The 21367-nt window shown below is 40.5% G+C and overlaps 1 protein-coding gene across 22 annotated transcripts in view; it reads right to left on the reverse strand.

Annotated features, from left to right (window-relative positions):
• Nucleotides 1-21066, reverse strand: part of NRCAM (neuronal cell adhesion molecule) — a 300745-nt gene extending 279679 nt beyond the window's left edge. For 11 of the 22 annotated variants that reach the window (XM_033088223.1, XM_033088240.1, XM_033088238.1 and 8 more), the window contains exon 1: nt 20897-21065. The gene's annotated coding sequence lies outside the window, so the exon portion shown is untranslated. Of the gene's footprint in view, nt 1-20896 lie in introns of all 22 variants that reach the window. The other 11 variants (XM_033088244.1, XM_033088230.1, XM_033088239.1 and 8 more) reach the window with 3 other exon arrangements.
• Between the last annotated feature and the right edge of the window lie 301 nt (nt 21067-21367).

Genomic DNA, 21367 nt, shown 5'->3' on the forward strand with positions numbered 1-21367 from the left:
AGGTCAGGAACTGTGAGTTCTGGAGCTCTTTATGGTGTTCCGGGAACTTCTTTGAAGTTTGACCACTCGTGGTACTTCGTGTGTGCTGAACTGCTGCCTGAAACTAAATGTTTCCTAACTTCAGTCCTTTCAGAGACCCTTCAGCCTTTAAATAAGAGCTTGCTGTATAAAAAACACAGCAAGCCTGTGTGATTCTATTTCAGGTGCCATCTCTCGACACCATGAAGCATTACAGATTCCCTAAGGGGATGCCCACCAATGTCAATTAGATGGTTATCTTGCAGGTTTGTTGTTCTTAAGATGAAACTTAACTGTTACCATGGAAATAAAACAAAAAGAGTTGTCCATCCTGGAAAATAAAAACTGCTTAGAATTCTTATTTAAGGGTTTTATGCTAAAACATGGAATAAACTCTTCTGCATAATTTGTTTTTTATAAAAATAAAAATTTTTCCTGGGAATATGCCAGAGTTATCTTATTATAAAACACATCTTATTATGTAACAAATTCACCAATGTATAAGTAAATTTTAAAAAAGTAATAATTTATGTATTTTTTTAAATTAGGGTTCTTTGCCTTCTGCAAACCTATTGACAAAAATGGCCACAATACCAGGTCATTTGAGAACATGAACCAGCTTAATTCAATTATTCAGAATGCAGTCCCATCGTTAGAAATGTGCTGTAATTAGACTATCTATATACCTAAATAGCATCTTCAGGACATGGACTGATACTCTTCTGTACACAACGTTCCTAAGTGAACTGAAAGTTTCTCTTTGAAGTTAGTTCATAATCTATAACTTACAACATGCAAAAACTAAAATTCCATTGTTGGTCATTTTCTCATGGCAGGATAACTTGTTGCTTATAGGAGTAAAACTAAAGGACAGGGGTCAGACTCCTTGGGTTCTGCAATTAACCCTTTACTTAAACTCCTTAAGCCTCAGGTTTCCTCATCCATAAAATGGTCATAATAGCATAGAGCAGCAGTTGGCAAACTACAACCCATGGGCCTATTTTTGGCCCACTGCCTATTTTTGCAAAGATGGTACCATGGAAATGCCCATTAATTTACACATTGTCTATAATTATTTTAGGAGAGACTGCCTGACCTACAAAGTCTAAAATATTTACTATCTGGACTTTTACAGAAAAAATTTGCTGGCCTCCAACATAATAGTTGTCATGAAGATTACATGAGATAATTCACGTAAGGTGCTCCGTATAATTCAGGAACAAATACATATCATGGATTATTACTTATTAACAGAAAAAGTTATAACATCATTGTGATCTCCTTTCCTAAAATTCAGAGACATCGTTGTATATTCTACCTCGGGAGCCGACTGCCCATGAAGCAATGCCTGGGGATCAGTAGGCTCAGCCCCTTTTTTTGATGGAGGTGGCGCTGGTGGTGTCATAGCAGGCTGTGATGTGCAGCTGTCAGTGCAGGGCAGTGAGCCCAGGGCCACAGACAGCAGCTGCCACAAGTCATCCATTTCAAGTAACTGATACCCTAACCATTCCTTGATGGAGGCTCTTTTGGTCACAGGTGTGTGACACATGCATATTCATCACTGGCCTCACTCCTAACTATGCAGGGGTGATTAGAGGAGAGCTGAAATTATGCTCCGTGACCACAGCAGAGCCCACGTCCATTTTCCCTGGAAGTAACTGCTTTCCCAGGGGTATTCTGCTTGTCCAGAGTAGAAAATAAGGAGAGTGCGGTCTTGTATATAAAATTTTCAAATGTGAGTTTAATGTAACAAAATCTAGGCTAACAATTTAAAATAATAAAATGGATTGAAAGCTGATAATTTATCCCAGAACTGGCACTGCTAGTCCTCTGTTAATACATTTTTGAATAAACTTCGATCAATACCAAATGTCACAATGGCTTCCATAAATATTTTAAGCCCTCTTCACAAAATTGTCTTGCAAGGCAAATATTTAAAATAATCTAAAGAGTTTGCACAGAGAGAGTGACTTTCAGAAGCAAATGGCTGCCTGTCTTTTGCGCTTGTCTAGGGCCCCGGACGTTTCACTCCATCAATCTGCACCTCACTCCCTGCATGGTAAACAAGCTGTAAGAACATGCAAAATTAAAATACCCAGGATTCCAATGACTTCCTGCTGGATGCAGTGGGATTTCATTGGTCCCTCCTGACTCGAGAGTCCGTAGCAAGGCAAGAACATTATCGCCAGGAGGAAACCCCAAATCAGCAAATGGTTTACATATTAAAATGGAATTACTGAATCATACAAACTCAGAGTGAAAAGTCCTCAGTGCTCATCTCAAAAACCTTCCTACAGATCATCTCATTGTTTTTATTTAAAAGAATTGGGCCCTTCTTTGGATGTGGCAGCTCATTAGATGCCATGCACAGGACATTCATAGATAAGGCCATTGCCATGAAGACAGGTGAGGCTGTGGCTGGTGGAAACGAAGAACAGACATTCACACCAAGTGGCCAGACGTCATCATCATGAAGGACCAACCAAAATGCTTTGAGTTTTCAGCTCATTCAAACTAACATTCAAGTTGATTAAAAGCACTTGGCCATCCTGCTTCTTCAAAAGATGGAGGTGCTGCCTGATGGTATTTAGCTGCAAAATTCTCCACAATGTCATCCTTCACCCCGTCCCACTGAAGTGGCATTCACATGGAAGCATCTGGTAGCTCATCCAAGCCTTCACTTTCCTCAGCATGAGTCAACCTCAGCTATCAGACCACTCTTCAAGTCCAAAGACACCTTCTGATCGGCAAGGAACAACAAGGCACCTGCAGAGACTGCCACAAAATAGACCCCCTTAAGTTCCCAAGGGATGACAATTTACACTTGAGAAAGGCAGCCAATTGGTTTTACAACCAAAACGAGTAATCAACTGATTAAACTACCAACTTCATACACCGTCTGGTTAAAATAAATACTCTCCCTGCCACTCCCAGTATTTCTGTGCTTTAATTCTAGGTGTAGAGACTTTGTAAATAACTGATTTGCATACACATACTCCTTTGGTACACAAAGTAGACACTGATGGACACAGATATAGATACAGACATCTGAACACAGTTCAAGTATGAGCTCAAGATGTCAGCAGGGTGAGTGCCTTCCGAGGGCTTGAAGGAGAATCTGTTCCACGCCTCCACCTGCTTCTGGTGGTTTGCTGGCAATCTCGGGCGTTCCTCGGTTTGTAATCTCTGCCTTCATCACCACATGGCTTTCTCCCACTGCGCCTGTCTCCAAATGTCTTCTTTTTATAAAGATTCTAGTAGAATTAGGGCCCACTCTAGTGACTCATTTTAACTGTAAAGAACCTATCTCCACATAAGGTCATATTCTGAGGTACTAACTGTTAGGATTTCAACATGAATTTGGGGGGACATTGTTGACCTATAACACATTCCGATTTCTAAAGCTCTGTGTCTACACCCATGTCAGTGATGACTGCTATTTTTTCAGCTTTATGGAGGCATAATTGACAACTAAAATTGTCAGATACTTAAGTAGAGGTGATTTGGGAAATGTATACATTGTGAAAGGATTCCCCATCTGGTTAATTAACACATCCATCACCTCACCTATTTATCTTTTTTTCCCCTTTGGAGAGAACATGTAAGTTCTCCTCTCTTAGCAAATTTTAATTATACAATACAGTGTTATTAACTGTAATCACCGTGTTTTACACTAAATCCTCAAACCTTATGCATCCTCCAACTGAAATTTTGTACCCTTTTGCTAACCTCTCCCTATTTCCCTGCCCCCCAGTACCTGGCAACCACTTTTTCTTTTCTGTGTGTTTGACTTATTTATTTTTTTTAGATTCCACATATAAGGGATACCACACAGTATTTGTCTTTCTCTGTCTGGCTTATTTCGCTCAGCAGAATGCCCTCCAGTTTCATCCATGTTGTCACAATGGCAAGTTATTCTTTCCTGTCGTTGAGTAATATTCATATATAGATAAATATATATATGTGTGTGTATATATATACACACACACACATATATATATATATATAAAATACATCATATCATATCATATCACATATATTATATCATATATCCTGTTTTCATTTCCTTTGGATATATACCCAGAAGTGGATTGCTGGGTCATATAGTAGTTCTGTTTTTAATATTTTTTAAGAACCTCCATACTATTTTCAATAGTGGCTGTGTGGCTACTATTTTTTAAAATAAATTTTATTAAATTTATTGAGGTGACATTGGTTAATAAAATCATGGAGGTTTCAAGTATACCATTCTATAATACATCATCTGTATATTACACTGTGTTGTCACCACCCAAAGTCAAGTCTTCTTCCATCACCATATAAGTGTGGCTACTATTTTTAAGTACCCATCTCTTCTCTGAGGTGCAAAGGAACAGAATAAACATAAACAATGATATATACACAAACCTGCGCACAAGGCTCATTGCATGTGCTTCTCTTTATATCAACTTTCTAAGTGCATGCAGCTTGTAAGCTGGATGAATTTAATATATTAAAATGGTTTCATGCTTTATTGGCTTGTGGGGTTGCTAGTTAGTCATGGCTGACACAAAAAATTACTGATTGTCCTCTTGAAATATATGAATAGGATATGGCTTGAAATAAAACAATTAAATTTCAAAAGACTATTACATTGAATACAATTGGAAAAGAAGTATTTGCTGAATTTACTCCCTTTTTAATCATATTGACTCAATCTGATGTTCACATATATATTATCATTTGTTGAAGGTTAAGAATATAGTTTGTGTTTTTAAAACAGTCCCAGCATGCAGCATCAAAAGGGTATCAATCTCTCAGATTGCAGCATGAGACCACTTCATTTATTCAAAATCAAGCAGATATAGTTGTTGCTAAGGATGTAAGATACATACATATCTCTAAGGCAAATTTGACAGAATATTATGGTGAAAAAATTGGTAGGTGAATTCTTCCTAACAACATAGATTGACGTCATTTTTCTCTCAGCACTTTCTTTTTTATTATCATTTCTCATAGAGACATACTCTTGTGAGGTGGGGCTGGATGTTGAGAAAATTTATGTTTTATCTTCAACATCTAGCTAAAGGAAGATTAAGCATCTTTTCAAAGCCATACAGTATACCGAGGTTTCTTAGTGTATGTAGAATAGCCTGGTACTTCTCAAAATTTCATTAATTCCAAATTTCACATCAATTTTTTACTCTAGGTGTCTCTCAAACCTGGCATCACTGCCCTGAACCCAACCCCTATAAGCCACTCACCAGTTGGGAAAGGCCATCTGAAACTCAGCTCACGCCTTAGAATATAAAGAAAACAACAAATAGGAGTACTTAATAAATGACCAACCCAAACAGGAGAAAGTTCAGTTTTTAAAGCTGCATCCTCAGCACTTCTGAGGCTGGTTTCACACACCAGCCTTTACACTTTCCATTTCAGGCCTGTATGCCTGACTTCTGATTTCTTTAAATTCAGAGGTTGGAAAGCAATCTCAGAAAGTGCTTAACGCAATCAGTGTGCAGCCACCCGGAGACCTCCAGAGGGAAATGAAAAGTACCAGTTTCAGACAGTGACAGTAAGGGAAAGCCTTGTGCAGATTCTAAATCATCTGCCATGAGCAAAGGTGGAAAATTGCAGAGGAACTCTGCTGGGTCACCAAAACGTCATTTAGGGCTCCACAGCAGCAATTTAAAGAATGGTACCCTTCTGGATTGAATGATTTCACCTGCCTGCTCAAGTGCCTGGTGTGGTACCAGGAAGCAAATTACAGTTATACAGAATCCAGCATGAAATTATGAATGTTTGATTTCTCATGGTCTAGATTTCATCTGTGTCTTCAAACCAGGGCCAAGGAATAAATTCCCCATTTTTCTCCAACGAAAGATCCACTTGACCTTTTGCAATATTCTCGAATCTGGTCATTTAGTTTTACATTCACTTGTTCATCAACTATGGAGATTCTTGCATACGTACCACATGCACAATGACAAATGCAGCTCAGGCTCCCCGTGGAACAAAGCAAGGACTGGACTTCCACAGTTGGAAGCCAAGAAAGCTACAGGAATTCTGTTATGAGCTGGCGAAAAATGCCAGGATCACCTGGGTGACTTATCTGCTTTTCTTCATCATGAGAGACCTGGCCTCTCAGTGTTATCTATAGAAAATATCACAGATTTACATGAAATTGAGGTAATTTTTTTCATTTGCCACCTGTCCATCTCTTTACTGATTTTTTTTTTAGCCTTATTTGTTTGGGTTTCACTTGGTATCTATTATGCTACGATGCTCGTTCAGTAGATAGAATAGTCTGTCAATTTAGCTATCCCTGAAAAGTTGTTCCTGATTGAACTTTGAAACATTATAGCTCACTCATCATATAATCCCTGTGCAAAGCAAAAAAATCCCGTTGAACATGAATAATCATCCCAAATGTTTGGCAAGTTCACATTTTCATATATCTAATTTTCTCTGTATATAAAGGAACAAAATAGCTGGAGAGAAAAGATGATTTGACTCAGAAGTTGACTATCTTAAGCTGAAATAACTTTAGCTTTGACTCAGTAAATTCTTCTCAATGCCTTTCTTTTCAACGTAAATGTATTATCATATTTCATTTTTGAAGAATGACTTCTGAGTTATTTCTATTTTACGACATTAAGTTACTTCAATGACCTAACATACCAGAAAAGAGTCTCTTTAAAATATTTAGTATTAGATGCTACGAAATGGAGATTGTTTTCCATTAGCCAAGCAATTACTACAAACATTTTAACTCTCTTTCTCTTTCTTCTAGTAAGTTATTACCTTTATATTGCTCTGTTCTTTCTCCTCATTATTTAAAATTTCTCTCGCTCCTTCTGTCTTCTATATAGGACGGCTCTCCAGGATGTCACAATTCTCATTACCCACGGAACCTCCCCTCCATCTGAATCCTTCACACTCCCTGAGCTCTACCTCTACTCCTCCAATCCCAGTCCCAGCAGTGAATCAGACTCACGCCCTGCTGTTCAATGAGTCCCCTCATAGTTCTAGGACAGCAATAAACCCTTGATATAGTTAACCTTCCACTTAATTTTGCAACAAGGTAACTGTTACTAGAAATACATACATAGCCATGGAGTTTTTAAAACCTTATTCCAACTATTAAAATGCAAGGTACCTTAAAATTTGTGAGATATACAAAATATACCAGGTAAAGAAGTGTTCCGCGAAAAGAAAACCTACCTGGAAAATAAGCCCTAGCATGATTTTTCAGGATGACTTTCCCTGAACATAAGCCCTAATGTGTTTTTTGGAGCAAAGCTTAATATAAGACCAGGTCTTATTTTTGGGGAAACACAGTATGTCGCAATTTATGTAAAATACATGTGATATAAGTTAATATAATCAATTCTGAAGTAAAATTGCTTTTGTTTATATTACAACATATCACAGTAATTAATAGTATTGATTACCTCTGAATTTCTACTTTACTACTTTGTTCACATTATTGCCATGTCAATGTTATTTCCCTAAAAGTAGAGACAGTCATTTCAGTGTACTAAATGTATTAATGCTATCATGTATTAATGCTATCAAGCTTTTAGCTATCAGGCCACTAACATCAGTACAAAAGACTATGCCATCAAGTCATTTAAGAGGTCAGAGACACCAAAGCAAAAAATGTCTAATTGTAGTTTTATGGAACACCAGGAAGCGTTTCAAATTACCCCAAATTATTTTTCATTTCTCTTACATTCCAATACCCTCGACTTCCCAGTAGCTATTTATGTAATATTCTAGTTATGCACACAGCTAACTTCTCTTTCTGAAATGTTTTCAATCAGATGCTGCCTACCAAATTGAATGGAAAACCATGTGTCATATTAAAAATATAATAGCAAATATAATAGTGATGGACTCCCACTGGAAGCAGAAAGCTGAAATCACTCTTCGTAAATATAGTCATAAAGGAGAAAATACTGGTTAGTCAATATTCAGGACAGATTTATCTTGTCATATATCAAAACAATCTGTATTCAATATCAAAACACTGTAATGAGATTTTACAAAGGCAGCTGATTGGGCATTGCTGTATTTATTCAACTAGATGCTGGAGGCAAAAGCGGCAGAACAGTCAGAAGACGATTTGCAACGTAGTTAGGGCCGACGTGCATCAGAGCCAGACGCAGGGGCCTCCCCTTCATTCACACCGTCCACTGTCTTAATGCCCTGTACAGCATCAAGCTGCACTTCCTACAGTTTTAAAACTTTTGTCAGTTAACTAGATGTTTACCAAGGGCCTCGCTTGGGCACTCAACACTTCGGGTACGCCTTCCAGCTCTATGTACGTTGTTCCAACACCATCTGTCACTTAAGCTTCCAGAGATTCAAAAATTTCAATTCAAACTAATCTACTCGGCACTCAAACTGAAGCTATAATTCAAATTTCGACATGAAGCTTGAATTCCTTTTCAGTGTTCTTCAACTTTGACCCAGCTCCCCCTCCTTCCTTCACTGAAAGGGGCCAAGACAACAGCCCAGCAAGTGGGGCAGGCAAAACAGGCCTCCTTTGTTCACTTTTGTTCTTTCAGCTCTCTATTGAGGTGAGGGACTGAAAAGCACACAAGGCTTTGCAAGGCAGCAGTACAGCAGCTTCCTCAAAACCCAGAAAACTCCAGGAGGAAACTCTTTCGACAATCCGTTTTACCTTAAGGCATAATTAACGGAAGAATAGTACTTTCCCTTTCCCTTGAGAGAGAATTTGTTAATGGTGTTCTACATGAGTTTGTAATGGTTGTCAAAAATGTATTCTGTAAGTCATACCAGTCAAATGCCAAGGGCATCGAAAAGTGGCATGAAATTAGCTTTAAAGTTGAAATTTGGCGAAAAGATCACTACACACTGAATACATATACTGAATTTTTAGAATGCCCTCAGCCCACTTGAGAAAGATAAATCAAATTCATTGCATATTACACAGTAGAAGACCTCCTACAGGATTCCCTCGGATTGCCCTGGGAATATATTTTCCTGGTTACAGTGGGTTTTGAACTAATATACCACACACAGCATAAAATTTAAATATACACATGAATGGATACATATATATTCAAAATATACTTTCCAGCCCTTCCTATCCACATTTCATTAGAAGAATTTTTAAAAGATCATTTTCATCTGACAGTAACTGTCACTTTCAGTCTCATGTGAATTAAGCAATGCTTTATAAAGTACAGGGCAATATGGAAGAAAATCAGAGAGCACATAAGATGAGATTTATGTGTCATTTCTGTTTTTAACCTGAAGAAGCCTTTTGGACAGTATGTGCAGAAACTAAGCTGTGTTCCCTTTACCACTGGCATTTCTTATATTCACTAGTTTTTTAGTCACTTGAGAGAAACCCTCCATCAGACTTTTAAAAATTACCTTTTTCTAATTTGAAATTCCAATCTTCTAGGCCAGTAAAATAGGTCAATTACGTAGACACCACATCTTTGTTTGTTAGCTCAAGAAGGAACTATAATTGGGTGGTAAGGGTTTGTGCTGTCATCTTTGAAGACGCAAATGGTGGGGAGAAATGCCTAATGCAGACCTAGAATTTACAACTCCAGCACGTCCCTAAACATCCAGCATAGGATACTCCTGTCTATTTCTAGAAATGAGGCAAATTTGCTCTCAATATGGATTAAAATAATGTCATTTTTTTCTGTAAAATAAAAGCATACTAACATTTAATATACCCTAACAGCAAAATCACTTAGCGAGAGTACACGACAGACATATATATGCTCTAATTCAACATTTAAAAAAAAATAACATGAATGTATGTTTGCTTTTATTGGACAATGACACATATGCTGCACAGCGTCTATTTCATGCTTTGCACAAAGTATGGGGTCAATGAATATTTGTTAAAAACAATACATCTTATAAATAAAGTTAAACTGATAAGTTAGAAAACATTATGAATGAATTGTTCATAATACATAGCAAATTAATTTATAACTTTAAAAAGTAACAGCTATAGAGTTCTTGACACCTATTAGGATGACTATTATGAAGAAAACAGAAAACAGGTGTTGGTGAAGATGTGGAGAAATTGGAGCCTTTGTGCACTCTTGGTGGGAAAGTGACATTGTGTATCTACTACAGAAAACAGTATGGAGGTTCCTCAAGAAATTAAAATAGAATTACCATACGCCACTTCTGGCTGTCAGATTAAAAGAGTTGAAAGCAGTGACTAAAAAAATATTTGTACACCCATGTTCATAGCAGCATTGTTCACAATAGCCAAAAAGTGGAAATAGCCCACTGTCCATTGGCAAATTAATAAAGTTTATTAATGTGGTATGTATATACAATATTATTTGGCTTTAAGAAGGATGGAAATTCTGACACATGGATGAAACTTGAAAACATTATGCTACGTGAAATAAAATAAACCAGTTACAAAAGGGCAGATACCGTATGATTCCGCTCATATGAGATATTTAGGGTAGTCAAATTCATAGAGAGTAGAATGATTCTCGCCAGGGTTTTGGGGAAAGGAGAATGGGGAGTTATTGTTTAATGGATATAAAGTTTCAGTTTGGGAAGATGAAAACTGTTCTTGAGATGGACAGTGGTGATGGTTACATAACAATGTGAAGTATTTAATGCCACTAGACTATACAGTTAAAAATGATTAAAACAATAAATTTAGTCATATATATTTTACCACAATAAAAAAGTAACTTAGCAAAAACATCACACTTTTACTATAAGTTTATTTTATTTTCTCCCTCATTTAAAGAGAACTTGATATTGAAAGAGTTATAGTTGCTAAAACCAGAGGTGGAGCCATTCCCATATTTTCTTCATATAACCCTCAGGTTTTGAGAGGGAAAATAAACATTCATCAGTTCATTTTGAAACATTATCCCAGTCTTAGAAATTTCAGCTTCTGATGCCAGTAAAGACTCTTTAAAATTAAAGGGGCTTTTCATTTGCCTGGGTCACAAAGGGTTAAATAAAATATGCCACTGGATTCTTGCCCTTGGCATACCTAGAAGCTAGGAAATACCTATCATTTCCTCTGTCCTCACCTGGCAGGAAGTTCATGACTCCTTCAGGTGAAGAAGCAAGAAACATAAAAGGAAAATACATCTAAATGTATTTAGTAATTTTCAATCATTTTTATTTTCCTCTTCACCAATCATCTCAGCAGTTGAAGGATGACTTAAAGCAGCCTTTGAATGCAAAAACACAAAAATTCCTAGAGAAAATACAGAAGATCCAAGATGGTGAAATACGTAATCACTATGCCTGCTACCTCCCATGGTCACATTAAAGTTACAAATAAATTATAGAACAATCAAACTTGAGAATCATATGAAGACTAGCTGAACAGAACCCCTATAACTAAGGATGTAAAGAAGAGGCCATATTGAGACTTGTAGGAGGGGCTGAGATGCAAAACAGGCTGATCCCAAACCCACAGGTAGTGGTGGATCACTGGGAGGGCACCACAGCAGCAGAGGTCTCCCTGAAGAGTGAGGGGTCGCAGTCCCACACAGGGTTCCCCAGCCCAGGGGTCCAGTACCAGAAAGAGGACTCCCCATAACATCTAGCAATAAAAATCAGCAAGAATTTCATCCATCCTGGTAAGAAGGTTGTGGCTGTAAACCCAGACATCCTCTTAAAGGTCCCATGCACAGACTCACTTGCTTGCAAGCACTGAACCTGGCTCCAATTGAGGGGCGGCAACTCAAGAGGCACTAGAGACATACAAGGAAGACTGAGTTGTGTAGCTTCAGGGAGAGGGCTAGAGGGACAGCTGCTATTATTCTGGTGTGAAGCCCGCTTCACATGTAGCCTACAGGTGGGCTCCATCTTTTCTGTGTTGAACCCTCTCCCACAGGACAAAATGTGAGAGACCCCATTGGTCTGGTAAAATCCGTTTGCACCCCACCTTGCTGACTCCCTTGGACCCTGCCCCAAGCAGCTAGTGCTGTAAGCCCAAGGCACTCACAGCTCCTGGGTGGCTGGCCCTGCCCCACAAGCTGTAGGAGGCTTCTACAGCAGCAAACACCCTGTGGCAGCCTAGGAAACTTTCAGTGGCGAGCGGTCAGCCACAGTTCACACTGTAGCCTTTCTGGGGTGGCTCTTGGGATTCTGCAGACCCAGCACAAGAACTGAATCTGCATTAACTTTATAAAAACAACCAGCCCCACCACATGACTCCCTGGAAGCCTCCTCTGCCCAATTTGGGCAGCATCACGAGGGGAAATTTCACCAGTAGGTCAATTGACCCAGTCTGCACACCTAAGAAGTCTCTTTCAGCAGCTGAGCCTTACAGGCAGGCTGCAGGTGGCAACAGATCTGGAGGGCCCTGAGCCTTTTTCTAAGCTGTCCCAAGCCCAGTACTGGTGGCATCTGGTCTCAATTCAATGCGAGGCAATCCTCACACACCTCCAGATCCAGCACAGGCAGCAACCAACTGCATAGAGCTTTGTGGCTCCTACCAGGTAGCCCCAGGTTGGTCAAAGGGAAGGCTGAAATTGGATGCAAGGGAACTCCTCCCAAGAGACACCAGAAACAACACACCCAGAGGCCGGCTTCAGACCACAACAGAGCACTACCAGATTAGCCTCAAAGCAGCCTATTCAATGGGTAATCTCAACAGGCACAAAAGCCCGCAGAGGCAAATCCCACTGTAAGGGGTTAGACCCACACAGAAGCTCATACGTTGTAGGTATAGCCAGTCCTCACAGCCAGTCAGCCCAAGAGTCAATCCCACCCAATGACATGCCAAAAGCAATCAAGGTTCAACTATAACAGAAGAATATAAACAACACACATAGGGGCATTCCTGGAATACATGCTCAGGTGATCAGGGAGACTGTGCCACTGGACAACATAGGACACGTAGTACAAAAGGCTACCTGGCAAAAATCGAGAGACATAGGCATTGTGCCTAATAAAAAGAAGTAAACGCAGAGACAGCAGGATAAGGAAACAAAGAAACAAATCCCAAATAAAAAAACGAGATAACTCCAGAAAAACAACTAAATGAAAGGGAGGCAAACAACCTACCAGAGACAGAGTTTAAAACACTGGTTATAAGAATGCTTAAGAATGCTTAAGGAACTTAGTGAGAACTTCAACAAAGAGATAGTAAACATAAAGAAAGACATAGAAACCATAAAAGAGAACCAGTCTGAAAGAATACAGTATCTAAAATGAAGAATACACTATGAGGAATCAACACCAGATTAGATGAAGCAGAGGATCAAATCAGCAATTTGAAAGACAAGGTAGCAGAAAACACCCAATCAGAACAACAACAAGAATTTAAAAAAAAAAAAAAAAAAGGAAAAAAATAGTTTAAGGAACTACTAGCACAACATCAAGCATAACAACATTCATATCATAAGAATACCAGAAAGAGAAGAGAGGAAGCAAAGAATCATTATTGAAGAAATAATGACTGAAAATTTCCCAAACCTGGAAAACAAAATAGACATACAAGCCCAAGAAGTGCAGAGAGTCCAAAACAAGATGAACCTAACTAGGTCAACACCAACATACATTATAATTACAATGGCAAAGGTTAAAGACAAAGACAGAATCCTAAAAGCAGCAAGTAAATAACAACTAGTTATTTACAAAGGAGCTCCCATGAGGCTATCAGCTGATTTCTCAACAAAAACTTTGCAGGCCAGAAGAGAGTGGCATGAAATATTCAAAGTGGTGAAAAAGCAAGAGCCCACAATCCACACTACTCTACCCCTCAATGTTATCACATAACTTTGAAGAACAGATAAAGAGCTTCCCAGATTAAAACAAACAAACAAACAAACAAAAAACCTGAAGGAATTCATTACCAACAAGCCAGTACGTATTAAAAGAATGTTAAAGAGACTTCTTTAAGAAGAAGAAGAAAGCAAATAAACAAAAAAGATCAAAAATATGAATAATAAAGTGGCAACAACTATGAACCTATCAATCGCCTTAAATTTAAATGGATTCAATGTGCCAGTAGATGACTAGATAAGAAAACAAGACCCATGCATAAGCTGTCTACAAGAGACCCACCTCAGATTGAAAAAACACACATAAATTGAAAGTAAAGGTATGGAAAAAATACTAGATGCAAATGGAAATGAAAAAATTCTAGGGTAGCAATACTTATACCAGACAAAATAGACTTTAAAACAAAGACTATAATAGACAAAGAAAGACATTACATAAAGATAAAAGGATTAATCCAACAAGAGGACATAATGCTAGTCAACACACACCCAGCAAAGGAGCACCTAAATACATAAAACAAATATTGACTGACATAAAGGGAGAGATCAACAGTAACACAATCATAGTTAGTGACTTTAACACCCCTATTGACACCAATATAGAGATCTCTTAGGAAAAAAATCAACAAGGAAACAGCAGCCTTAAATGACACACTGGACCAGATGTATTTAACTGATATTTTTAGAGCATTTCACCCAAAAGCAGCAGAATGTACATTCTTTTTAAGTGCACATGGAACATTTTCCAAGACAGACCACATGTTATGCCACAAACAAGTCTCGATAAATTCATGAAGATTGAAGTAATATCAAGCACCTTCTCTGACTACAATGGTATAAAACTAGAAATCAATTAGAAGAAAAAAACTTGAAAAACACATGAACATATGGAGGCTAAATAACATGCTACTAAACAATGAATGGGTTAACAATGAGATTAAGGAATAAATCAAAAGACAACTTGAGACAAATGAAAATAAAAACACAATGAGTCAAAATCTATGGGACACAGTGAAAGCAGTCCTAAGAGGGAAATTCATAGCAATGCAGGCCTACCTCAAGAAACAAGAAAAATCTGAAATAAGCAATGTAACTTTACACTTAAGCGTACTGGAAAAAGAATAACAAACAAAGCCCAAAGTGAGTAGAAGGAAGGAAATAATAAACATCAGAGCAGAAATAAACAAAATACAGTCTTAAAAAAATACACAAGATCAATGAAACCAAGTGCTGGTTCTTTAGAAAGATACACAAAATCAACAAACCTTTAACCAGATTCATCAAGAAAAAATAGAGAAAACACAAATAAATAAAATCAGAAATAAAAGAGTAGAAATGACAATGAACACCAAAGAAATACAAAAAAAAAAAAATTAAGTAAATACTATGAACAATTATATGCCAAAAAATTGAACAATCTGGAAGAAATGGATAAATTCCTAGTAGCACACTATCTTCTCAGGCTGAATTAAGAAGAAACAAAAAATCTGAACTGACTGATTACTACTAATGAAATTGAATCAATAATCAACAAGCTCCCAAAAAACGAAAGTCCTGGACCAGATGGCTTCACAAGTGAATTTTACCAAACACTCAAAGAAGAATTAACTTATTCTTCTCAAACTCTTCCAAAAATTCAAGAGGAGGAAAGGCTCCCAAGCTCATTCTACGAGGCCACCATTACCCTGATTCCAAAGCCAGACAAAGACAGTACAATAAAAGAAAATTTTAAGTCAATATCCCTGATGCACATAGATGCAAAAATCCTCAACAAAAAATACAGCAATATATTAAAAAGATCATATACCACAATCAAGTGGAATTTATTCCTGGGGTGCAAGGTTGGTTCAATATCTCCAAATCAAGTAATGGGATACACCACATAAACAAAATGAAAAATAAAAATCATATTATCATATCAATAAATGCAGAAAAAGCATTTGACAAAATCCAGCATCCATTTATGGTTAAAACTCTCAGAAAAGTGGGAATAGAGGGAACATATCTCAATATAATAAAGCCCATATATGACAAACCCATAGCTAATATCATACTCAATGGGGAAGTGCTAAAAGAATTCTCCTTAAGATAAGGAATAAGACAAGGATGCCCACTTTTAACATAGTACTGAAAGTCCTAGCCACAGCAATCAGACAAGAAAAATAAATAAAAGACATCCAAATTGGAAAGGAAGAAGTAAAAATGCCATTATTTGCAGATTATATGATACTACATAGAGAGAACCCTAAAGATTTCACCAAAAAACTATTAGAACTGATAAATGAATTTAGTAAAGTAGCAGGATACAAAATTAATATTCCACAATTGGTTGCATTTTTATACACCAATAACAAACTATCAAAAAAAGAAATTAAGAAAACAATTCCACTTAAAATTGCATCAAAAAAATACCTAGAAATAAATTTAACCAAGGCGGTAAAAGACCTGTACTTGGAAAATTATAAGATACTGAAAAAAGAAATTGAAGAAGATACAAATAAATGGAAGCATATACCATGCTCATGGATAGAAAGAATTAACAAAGTTAAAGGGTCCATACAACCCAAAGCAATATATATATTCAGTGCAATCCCTATCAAAATAACAATGGCATTTTTCACAGAACTAGAACAAATAATCCTAAAATTTATAGGGAACCATAAAAGACCCCAAATAGCCACAGCAATCCTGAAAAAAAAAAGAACAAAGCTGGAGGTATCATGGTACCTGATATCAAACTATACTACAAGGCCATAGTAATCAAAACAGCATAGGATGTATAAAAACAGACACACAGATCAACTGAACAGAATAGAGAACCCAGAAATAAGCCCATGCCTATATGGTCATTTAATCTATAACAAAGAAAGCAAGAATGTACACTGGGGTAAAGACAGTCTATTCAATAAGTGATGCTAGGAAAACTGGGCAGAAACCGCAAAAAATAACAACAAAAAATGAAACTGGACCACCTTCTTACTCTATATACAAAAATAAACTCAAAATGGATTAAAGACTTAAGTGTAAGACCCGAAACCAAAAAACTCCTAGAGGAAAACATAGGCAGGGAACTTTCAGAATTATTTTAGTAATATTTTTTTCTGATATATCTCCTTGGGCAAGGGAAACAAAAGAAAATAATAAACAAATGCGATTACATCAAACTGAAATGTGTTTGCACAGTATAGGAAACCATCAACAAAATAAAAGGACAGCCTACTGAACTGAAGATATTTGATACATTTGATAAGGGGTTAATATCCAAAATTTATAAAAATACTCATACAACTCAACACCAAAAAAAACAAACAATCCAATTAAACAATGAGCAGAGGACCTGAATAGGCATTTCTCCAAAGAGGACATACAGATGGTCAACAGACATGTGAAAAGATGTTCAACATCACCAATTAGCAGAGAAATGCAAATAAAAACCCCAAAAATCACCTCACACCTGTCAGAACGGCCATCATCAATAAATCAACAAACAAGTGTTTGCAAGGATGTGGAAAAAAGGGAACCCTTGTGCACTATTCGTGGAATTGCAAATTGGTGCAGCCACTATAGAAAACAGTATGGAGATTCCTCAAAAAATTAAAACTACAACTACCATATAGCCCAGCAATTCCACTCCTGTGTATTTATCCAAAGAAATCCAAAATACTAATTTGAAAAGATATATGCACCCCTATGTTCACTGCAGTATCACTATTGTAAATAATAGCCAAGATATGGAAATAACCAAAATGCCCATCAACAGATGATTGGATAAAGAAGATGTGGTACATATACATAATGGGATATTACTTAGCCATAAAAAGGAATGAAATCTTACCATTTATGACAACATGGATGGACCTAGAGGGTACTGTGATAAGTGAAATAAGTCAGGCTGAGAAAGACAAATACCATATGATCTCACCATATATGTGGAATCTAAAGAACAGAATTAACAAACAAAACAGCAATCGACTCATAGATACAGAGAGCAAACTGATAGTTACTAGATGGGAGGGGGATTGAGGGGCTGGGTGAGAAAGGTGAAGGGATTAAGAAGTACAAATTGGTAATTACAAAATAGTCACACGGATGTGGAATACAGTATGGGGAATATAGTGAATAATATTGTAAAAACTATTGTTGGTGGGCACTTGACTTATCGGAGAGATCACTTCATAAATTATATAAATGTCTAACAACTAATCTGTACACCTGAAACTAATATAAAATAATACTGAATGTCAACTATAATTTAAAAAATAGTCATGGGGATATAAAGTACATCATAGGGAATACAGTCAATTATATTGTAATAACTATGTACAGTGTCAGATGGGTAACAGACTTATTGGGGTTATCACTTTGTGAGGTATATAAATGTCTAATCACTATGTTGTTTGGTACACCTGAAACTAATAAAAATAGAATTAAAAAAAAATTCCTAGAGAAGAATACTTTAGAAACTCTATGTTCTTGTTAATTTGTTATTAGTTATCACGCTTTCCAGATGGAAATGGGGATGAGACTCTAAAGGCTGCTGACAGAGGCAGCAAATCAGAACTGCTATGGACTGAACTGTGTCCTCCCAAAATTCACATGTCCTAACTCCCAGTGTGACTGTATTTGGAGATAGGGCTTTACAGGGGTAATTAAGGTTAAATAGGGTAATAAGAGTGGGCCTTCATCTCTAGGGTCAGTGACCTCATAAGAGGAGGGAGGGAGGGAGGGAGGGAGGGAGGGAGGGAGGGAGGGAGAGGGAGAGGGAGAGGGAGAGAGAGAGAGAGAGAGAGAGAGAGAGAGAGAGAGAGAGAGAGAGAGAGAGAGGTCTTTCTCCTCAGCACACACCACGGAAAGGCTATATGAACACACAGGGAGAAGACAGCAGTCTGCACGCAGCCAGACAGCTCTCACCAGAACCCAACCATGCTGGCACCCTGATCTCTGCCTTCCAGACTCTCCAGAACTGTAAGAAAATAAATGTCTGTTCTTTAAAGCCACTCACTCTACAAGATTTTGCTATGGCAGCCAGAATGGACTAAGACAAAGACTTTCTGATTTGATGGTGACAACCTCAGGAAAAGAGCATGGGTGTCTCAGCGGTTACCCTCAGGGTGAGTGGTGACTGGTAGGAGCCACAAGAGGGCTTTCTCCGATGCTCGTAACGGTCTGTTCCTTGATTAGAGCACTAGTTAGGTGTGTTCAGTTGGTGCAGTTCACCAAGCTGTACATTTATGGTATGTGAAAAAAGAGTCTGTGTGTGTGGGAATATGTAGTATAAAATTAGAATTAATCTCCCCCAAGGACAGGAGCTGTTTTGCTCAAGACTGTACCCCCAGTGCCTAGAACAGTAGTAGGCCATGCGATCAGTAAATAGTGATGAATGAATGAATGAATGAAAGTGTCTATCAGAAAAGCTTCCTGTGAGGTTCCATTAAATAGCTCCTTTGTACATACACAGTATAACATCTGCAGATTCTATTTATATTCAACCGATCACACAAGGAAAACTACACCAACACAAAAGCATTATTTGAAATAACTCTTAAGGAAATTTTCTACAGCCCAGGTGTATACATTGCAATATTTCAATAACAGGACATGGCTAGCGTAAAGGACTGCCAACCAAAGCTCAGCCTCCGTAGGTTTGTGTTCAGTGGCTACTGTGTCCTTCCCAGGATAGGCCCAGGGAGAGTTCTGGAGCAGCACGAATGCAGCCTTCCCCGTTACCCTCGCCTCCATCTCTTGCGAGAGCCCGGGCGAGGAACGTCCCAGCCCCTCGGAACCGCACCTTATCGCCTCAACCTAGCGGGACCCGGCAGGAAAAGAACGCTTCCCTCTCGGGACAGACAGCTCCGCGCCGGATGTCGCCTGGGCTGAAGCTGCTGTTGCGAAAAGCCTGGAGAGAGGCGGGGTGGGAAAAAGACTCCACTGCTCGGCGCCCTCCGCGCCCCGGAGCGTGCCAGGGTTGGAAGATGCAGCCGCGGCCCGGAGCCGGGTAGGCGGGGAGACGATCCGTAGGGAAAGGAAGTGGCCTGTTCTCCAGTCCCTCGGGCCCAGGGAACTCTCTGGCAGCGCTTGCCGCCGGGTGTACACAGCTCTGGGAGAAATGACGAGTCCCTAGTTCCATCCCTCTGCGCACTGGCAGACGCGGGCGCGAATGGATGAGCCCACGATCTGCCGGGGACCATCGCGCTGCAGCGCCCACCCGCGCAGCGTGCAGGAACCCGTAGTGGCGCCCGGCGCAGATGGCGCTCGCCGCGAGATGGATGCTCCAGAGCCGGCAGTCACTCCCGGCTCAACACAACCTCCTCTGTATCCAGATCCCCCGTTGGGAGCCTGGTCAGGGAAGGGGCTCTTCTGAGCCGGCCCAAGCCCAGGCGTACCAGCCCCAACAAGTCCCAGACCACAGAGGCGGGGCGGGGCGCCAGGACGCCGGGGTCCGCACCTGTAGGGCCACAAAGCCCCCAGGAAGCCCCCACCCTACTGCCTTCGGGGGTCTCTCCCGTTACCCTCAGTCGCCCCCAGTTCTCTCCAGGGCGGCGAGGGCGGAGGTCGGCTTGTCCCTGAACTCCCGCGATCGTGCAGGTGCACACCCGAACAAAGCCCACGCCCAGATGTGTCCGCGGGGACCCGCATGTGCACACGCAGAGGGCGCCGGCCCGGCCCCAGCGTTCCCGGCCGGGCCAGCGCTGGGGCGTGACCCCCGGCGCCGGGTGTCCGCGCCTAGGAAGCCCAGTGCCAGGCCCAGCAGGCTCTCCAGGCCCAACTCGCCACAGAGAGACCGCCAGGCAGGGCTTTCCGTAACGCGTGGGGCACGGAGGCATAAGTTGACCACCGACCGGAGGAGGTGATGGGCGGCCGCCCGCGCCACTCTGGGCTGCGGTACTGCATCTGTGCCCTCACGCGGGCGTCCGCGGTGAGGTCGGGGGCCTGAGAAGCAAGGAGTTGGCGAAGAGGCTCGCCCTGCCGCGGGGAAGCCCACGCGGCGCGGCCAGCCGACAGAGCGCTCTGCTGAACCCTGGGCCGGTGTCCTAGTGACAACGCAACAGCCCCCGGCGCCCTCCTCCATTCCAGTCGTCGCCCCCGTTCAGGACCGAGTGTCAGACGCGCACCGAGCTACTCACGTTCTTACGCGGTGCCCACCGCTCAGCCCCGGCGCGGCGGCCCGGGAACCCGGAGCGCAAATGTTAGTTCGTGACGAAGCTGTCGCCTTCGGCAGCCCCGCGCTGTCCCTGCACCCGCGCTTCTGAGGCTCCGACTGCGGCGCGCGTCAGCCGGCGACCTATACTGAGCAGGGCCGGCCCCCAGCCGGCGCGCCCCCGCCCCCGTCTGCCCTCCCTCCTCCGGGATCCCGCACTCCCCGCCTCCCCCGCCCCTTCCCCTCTTGGCCAGCCCCTCCCACCCTTGCTGCTGCCGCGGCAGCAAATGGGCTCAGGCCGCCGGCGCCTCGGGGGGCTGGGTGGCCCCCTCACCTGAGCGGCCGCGCCACCACCAAGCATCGTCATTCTGCGAGAGTGTGAGGTGGCGGTTGTCGCGGAGAGGGAGGCGGGGGACGGAGGGCGGGAGGGTTCCGCGGAGGGTGGTCGGGATTTGGC

This window comes from Rhinolophus ferrumequinum, chromosome 20 (genome assembly GCF_004115265.2).
Source record: "Rhinolophus ferrumequinum isolate MPI-CBG mRhiFer1 chromosome 20, mRhiFer1_v1.p, whole genome shotgun sequence".
NCBI lineage: Eukaryota > Metazoa > Chordata > Mammalia > Chiroptera > Rhinolophidae > Rhinolophus > Rhinolophus ferrumequinum.